The sequence below is a fragment of the Tupaia chinensis genome, unplaced genomic scaffold (assembly GCF_000334495.1).
Source record: "Tupaia chinensis unplaced genomic scaffold, TupChi_1.0 Scaffold000706_1, whole genome shotgun sequence".
Lineage (NCBI taxonomy): Eukaryota > Metazoa > Chordata > Mammalia > Scandentia > Tupaiidae > Tupaia > Tupaia belangeri.
In genome coordinates, this window is record NW_006160229.1 from 3,334,944 (window position 1) to 3,342,094 (window position 7,151).

Sequence of the window (7,151 nt, forward strand, 5' to 3'; positions counted from 1 at the left end):
GCATAGAAAGCAATCATGGATACCAGAGACAATGGGAGGAGGGTGGGACATGGCAGAAGGTTAGGGATAGGGAACCAAGGATGGCAAAAAAAAAAAAAAAAGCAAAATGTACAAGACATAAGAAATGGAAAATTGTTTGTTGATAACATGTATGTTAATGTGCTTGATTGAGCCAACAGACAGTGTATTTTGGATGGAAAATTCATTTTGTATGCTGTAATGATGTATAGCATATTAATGTTAAAAAAAGAAAAATTAATAAAAAAAATGAGAATAAAAAAAAAAAGGAGTGGAGAAAGTGAGGATCTTTTTCTTGTACCAGTTTTTAGTAGAAAAGCTTTCAGTTTTTTCCCATTCAGGATGATGTTAGCTATGGGTTTTTCATAGATAACTTTTATTGTGTTGAGGAATGACCCTCCTATGCCGAATTTGCTGAGTCATGATCATGAAGGAATGTTGTACCTTATCAAATGCTTTTTCTGCATCCATTGATATGATCACATGGTTTTTATCTTTCTTTCTGTTAATATGGTGCATTACATTTATGGTTTTACATATATTGAAGCAACCTTGCATCCCTGGAATAAAGCATACCCGGTGGTGATTTAAAAAATAAATAAATAAATAATAAGGTGCAATCACATAATTATTACAATGAATGTTGTGAACCCCAAATTATACTTCTCTCTTCCACATAGGGAAATTTGATAGAAGAAACTTCACATTGTGAGTGTCTGTGTGTGTGTGTCTGTGTGTATGTTTACGTTTTCGCCATAGGGTATATGTGCTCACTGGAGAGACAGAGAAAGAGAGTGAGAGGAAAAGTTAGAAACGACCACCCAGTGTACACGGCCTTACCACAATCCCTTCTCCTTCACTTTCCTCCTGGGGTTTTGGGTTTGTACGCACACACACCCGGTGTGATTTTCAAGACACTGAATCCAGGACTCCACCTGCTGCCACCTCACATTGTATTTCAAAGGGAATTAAGCAACATGTCTTCAGTAGATTTTGATTAAGATTAAATAATCAGAACATTAGCCAATGGAGGTGTGAGCCATGTTGGGAGAAAAGATGAAAATAAAATGGTCTGGATTCCCTGCTCTTATTGCTGGGGCTAAAACATGACTGGAGAAAAGTTTCAAAAGAAGGAAACGGTGAAAAATCAGAGAGGCTTTTGTGTTATTTGGTGCTGAGAGACTATTAGGTAAAGACAATAGCAGAAGACTTTTTTTTTAGGGACCAGCAGTTGGCGTAATGGCTATGTTGCTGGACTCCCATGTAGTCAACTGCAGTTCAAGTCGCGGACCCAGTAGCTTAAACTCACAACAGGCGCGCATGTGCGTGCGTGCCAAAGATCCTGAGAGGAGAATGAAGGAGAAGGGGTTGCAGCATGGCCATCTCCCCGAGGGGTGATTTCTCGCTTTCTGTCTCTCTGTCTCTCTCTGCCTTTCTGGCAAGCGCACGTACCCTAAAGCAAAAACCTCCCCCCCCCAAAAAAAAAGAAGCCTTTTTTTCTAGACGAGAGTTTGAGACAGAGAGAGTTACAAAAGAAGTCAGAGACAAGAATTGGGGTCAGCAGGGAGGAAGAGCCTGCACAAAATCTGAAGGGAGATATTGTATTAGAGGTAAAGTCCCACGCAGAGAATGAAGACTAGATGGGTGGATAGGAAGGCAGTGTATATCTATGGGTGTTTAATTTTGGGGGTGGTGGTGTTGGAGAAATGAGGAGTTGAAAAATAAGAAATGGGATAGTGGGCTATGCTGGAGATGCTGAGGTTGGTAAGCCCCAAATCATTGACAGTACCAGAAATCTAGGCAGCAAAATTAGGATACAGTGCATTGGACAGAATGGAGTCCGTATAGATAGATGCCTATGCAGGAGTATAGTGAAGTCTGTGTCTGGCAAAAGGTCTTCCAGAACAGGGAACCAGCAGTTAGCGTAATGGCTATGTCGCTGGACTCCCACGTAGTCGACCGCGGTTCGTGTCTTGGACCCGGTGGCTTAAAACTCACACCGGGCGTGTGTGCGTGCGTGCCCAAGATCCCGAGAGGAGAATGGAGGAGAAGGGATTGTGGTGTGACCATCCCCCCGGGGGGTGAATTTCTCGCTTTCTGTCTCTATGTCTCTCTCTGTCTGTGGTTTCATCATCACTGGAGGTGATCAAGTTTAACCGTTCATTAAATATTTAAAAAGGTCTTCCAGAACATAGCATTCCTAGCTGTGCTTGGGGCAAGCTTAAAATTTTGTGGTTATCAAGGCCCACTGCTCCTAAGGTGGAAAAGAGGTACTCAATGGGCATGACTCTGGTTTAATAGTTCTTAATGAAGTAAGACCATTCTGCCTTACTCATGTTCATGGTTGAGTTTCCATGGAAGGCTTCCATTTGAATGATGGGTCCTTCATCTAATTTTTAAATAATTAATTAATTTTCATTTAATCACTGTGTATCATTACAGCATACCAAATGAATTTTCCCATCATGAATACACTGTATGTTGGTTCAAAGAACATGCATATTATCATCAACAGATCATTTTCCATTTTTGTGTCCCTTAAATATTTTGCTTCTTTCTTTTTCTCCTTGCTTCCCTCACTTTCACCCTCTCCCCATTTCCCACCCTCCTCTCACACTGTTACTAGTATCCACAGTTGCTCTCCATGCCTTTGTACTTTCCAACCTTTCCATTTCTGCCATAGACTGCAGACATTTGGTATATATTGAATGAGGACATACAATGCCTCTCTTTCATAGTCTGGCTTACTTTGCTTAACAGGAAGTCTTCCATATTCATCCACTTCCTATCAAATGCCAGGATCTCTCTCTCTCTCTTTTTTTAATGGCTGAGTAGTATTCTGTAGTGTATATGCGCTATACTTGTTCAATCCATTCATCTGTTTGTGGACATTGGGTTTGGTTCCATGTCTTAGCAATTGTGAATAATGCCACAATAAACAAGCATGTGCAAGTGTTTTTCTGACTGAGTGCATTCCTATCCTTTGGGTAGATATCTAGGAGAGAAATCATATGGTAGTCTTATTTGTAGGTCTTCAAGGAATTTCTGTATTATTCTCCACAGTGGTTGTACTAAGTTGCATTCCCAGCCTCATCAGCACTTACCATTCTTTTTTTTTTTTTTTTTTTTTTTAATCTTAGCCATTCTGTGTGGGTTTCCTTTGCATTGATTTTCTCATTTTGGGTTTTAGTTTCATCTTCCATATAATAAGGTATGTTGAGCATTTTTCATATACTTTTTTGCTGTTCATTTGTCTTCCTTAGAGAGTTGTCTCTTCAGCTCCTTTGCTAGTCAAGAGATGAAGCTTACCAAGAGTGACAGAGGAGAGCCAGCTGTGCTTGTCCTTACAGGATATAGGGATGATTCTAAGACAGATTGTAGTGTCTGGCATGCCACTGGCCTTCTTCAGTAGACCTGCCTATTCAGACCACACTGAAGAATCCAGCTGGTAACAATGATCCAGAGGTTCTCCAAGCCTACTGACATACACTGTCCCACCCTCTTCACCCAGATTCCCTACCTTCTCTCCTTCTGGATCATTCTCCATTTTACACTGAGCTCCAGATTCAGGACCTGACTGCCAGCTGCTGGCCTTGGGCTGCCTGGATTGGTTTTACATGCTGTCTTGCTCATGAATTCTGGTAATTGCTCTTCCCTGGATCCTTCCAATGCTTCTCACTAACAGGATGTCCTATATAACTGTTTCCTGGCTCCTGAACATTTTGATCAAATTGTTGCTTCTCAGAACAAAGAGAGAAATATTTGCTGACATTTTGAAATTTTATATCATGCCCAGAATAATCCTGTTACTCAAGACAGCACTATGTACATACAGCTTTATATGAGTGAGGGATTTATTTAATTTTTTGTTTAACCTAATTTAAAAATGTGTAAATACAAGGTAAAACATACACAATATTTTTCCTCCCATATTTTTGTCCGAAATTTAAGACATTGATAATATTAAATGGTTCTGAGCACATAAGGCATTATCATATATTAATTTGTGAAAAAGTGAATGATGCAGCATTTTTTAATAGAATTTCTTCAATATTTATAAAATATTCACACCCTTTTTTATTTAACCCAATTCTCCATGTTAAAATGTCTTTCTTATGAGTGAGCATACATTTTGCCCAAGAATTAACGTTCAAAGATGTTGACTAAGTTCTATTAATCAAACTAACAACCGAAAAAGAAACAACGTATGTTTCCCTCAGGAGAAAAAGTGTTTAATGAATTATAGCGCATATGTCCTTTAGAATTCTAGGAAGTTACAAAGTGAGGTAGATCCATATGTGCTGTCATGGAAAGATCCTACATCCAATTTATTAAGTGTCAGACGCAAGTGGCAGATGAATATGGATTTCATTTACCATGTATGTTAAAAATACACAATATAATTTTATAGTATATTCATCTATGAAAAATCCTAGATTCAGCTTTAAAATAGCACACATCAAATTGCTAATTGTGGTTACTTACCTCATAGAGAGAGCTGAATTTTAGAGAAACTTTGTAAAGGCAAGTATCTGACTGATCTGTATTTTTAGACTTTTCAGCAGTAAGTATATTTGCACAATTACATTCATCATGAAAATATTTATGTAAGCCTAAGAGCACCGAAGCTTATTCAAATATTTATTTAAGTAAGTGTTGATATGATAAAGTCATTATAAATGTAAAATTTAAATATTTATATTAATAAATATATGTTTAAATAAGCATTTGTTAAATATATAATTAGTATATAAATTAAAATAAGAACTGTGCATTAATCAGCTAAGTAAGTGCTAGTTGATGCAACAGGTGAAAACACAAATCTGATTTAACACAACAAATTCTCTTTTTATTCACATGATTCTGATATGGGTTGGCAGGGACTCTCCACTTACAGGCTACTCAGGGAAGGAGGTTGCTTTAATCTATAACTCTGCCATTTTGACATAGAGGCACCATGGTCAATGCTGAAAGAGGAAAGCAGGAAAATGACACACTGGCTCCTGTGTAGCTATAGGTGAATACCAGGAAGGAAAGGAACACAAGATGTAGATAAGCACTTGTAGTCCCTTCCACAAGCTGTCACATTAGTAAGTGCTCAATAAAAAGCAACTATTGGGACCAGCAGATGATGTAATGGTTATATTGCTGGATTCTCACATAGTCAATTGCGATTTGAGTCCCAGACTCGGTGACTTAAAACTTGTGCCAGGTGCGTGTGCGTGCATGTCCAAAATCCCAAGAGAATGGAAGAGAAGGGATTGTAGCATGGCCATCTCCCTGGGGGGCAGGGGGGGATTTCTTGCTTTCTGTCTCTATCTCTCTCTGTCTCTCCAGCGAGTTCATGCACCCAATAGCAAAAACCCTCTCAAAAATAAAAAAAAGCAACTATTATAATTTGTTAAGATAACAACCTTCCTCATTTCTTGGAGAATTCATTTTTGGTAAAACTGAATTTGCCTTGAAATTCCCTAACTGTTTCAAGTACTTTCAAATACAGAATCACAACTAGTTTTCAAAAGATCCTACAAATGTTAACAAGGAGTTCTTTGCCTTTTGCAATAACCTCTATAATCATAGTAGGGTGATAATGTTTTCCTTCTATTTGAGGCATTGTTAAAGTCTTACCTTATGAGCCTCTGCTACCCTCCACATGACTGAACATTGCTCCCAACATGGCTTGCATCCACTGCCTTCACAAAGTCCCTTATCTCCTTCAGACATCTTCCACAAAATCACAGAGTTGATGATGACTGTTACACTCAACCCTGCCTGGGACCTACCAAAGTTTACAGCATGATGGTTCTTCTGGGGAGTACCCTCTGAGGGTGAGAGATAAACTCAGCCCTTAGTAAATGTCCTCACATTGAAGCAGGGCCTTGGACTCTTGATTTTGCAGGCCTGAATTCCTCACATCACACCAAGACCCATACTTCTCTGAAAGCTACCCCCTCTTTCAGTGGAAGCCAAGGTTCACTGCTTCTGGTCTATGTCCATTCACCTACTGAAGGGCATTTTGTTGCTTCTAATTAAGGCAATTATAAATATAGCTGGTATAAACATCTGTGTGCTGTTTTTTGTGTGGATATAAATTTTCAGCTTCTTTGGATAAATATCAAGGAGTGCATGCCTGGATCTTATGATAAATACGTTTAGTATTTTAAGAAACTGCCAAATGATCTTTCAAAGTAACTGTGTCATTTTGTCTTCCATCAGCAATGAGTGAAAGTTCCTGTTGTTCCACATCCTTGTCAGCATTTAGTTTGTCACTGTTCTGAATTTTGGCCATCCTGATAAGTGTGTAGTGGTATCACATTGTTGTTTTTATTTGAATTTTTCTGAAGACATGATCTTTTCATATATTTATTTGTCATTTGACTGTCTTCTTTTTTGAGGTGTCATCTTCAGATTTTGGTTCATTTTTTAAAAGAGATTTTTGCTATAGGACACATGCAGGAACCAGAGAGACAGAAAGCAAGAAATCACCTCCCAGGGAAGATGGCCATGCCCCAATTCCTTCTCCTCCATTCTTCTCTCAAGAATGTGTCTGGTGTGAGTTTTAAGCCTCTGGGTCCAGGACTTAAACAGTGGTAGAATGAATACATGAGAGTCCAGTGATGTAAACATTATGCCATCTGCTGGTCCCTGGTTCATTTTTAATGATGTTGCTTTCATATTGTTGATTTTTAAAAATTATTTGTATATTTGGGTAAAAGTCCTTTATCAGATAAAAGTAGACTTCATAAAGTTCATAGGAAAATGGAGTTAAAGTATGAGTTTGTTTTGGTGAAAAAAATTTAAAACCCATGCATAACATTTTCATAATATGCCTTTTCAGGTACTTTTTGAAGACCTCTTGTACGTCTTTTGCATTTATTTTCTCATAATTGTTTTAATTCTCTTGAGAAGTTCTACTCTTGAGGTTATCAAACATTTCATTACCCAGTGCCAATGATTTTTTTGATAACCCTTGTTTGTAGTATGAAATATATTTTATATCTCTACTGAGTAGAAGATGTGTGTCTGTGTGTGTGAAAGGATACCTACTCTATGCGTGATTCACTATGATGCTTGCTTTATTATTTCTAGTCCATCCTTTATATTTTTTAAAAATAATCAATCATTAAAAAGAC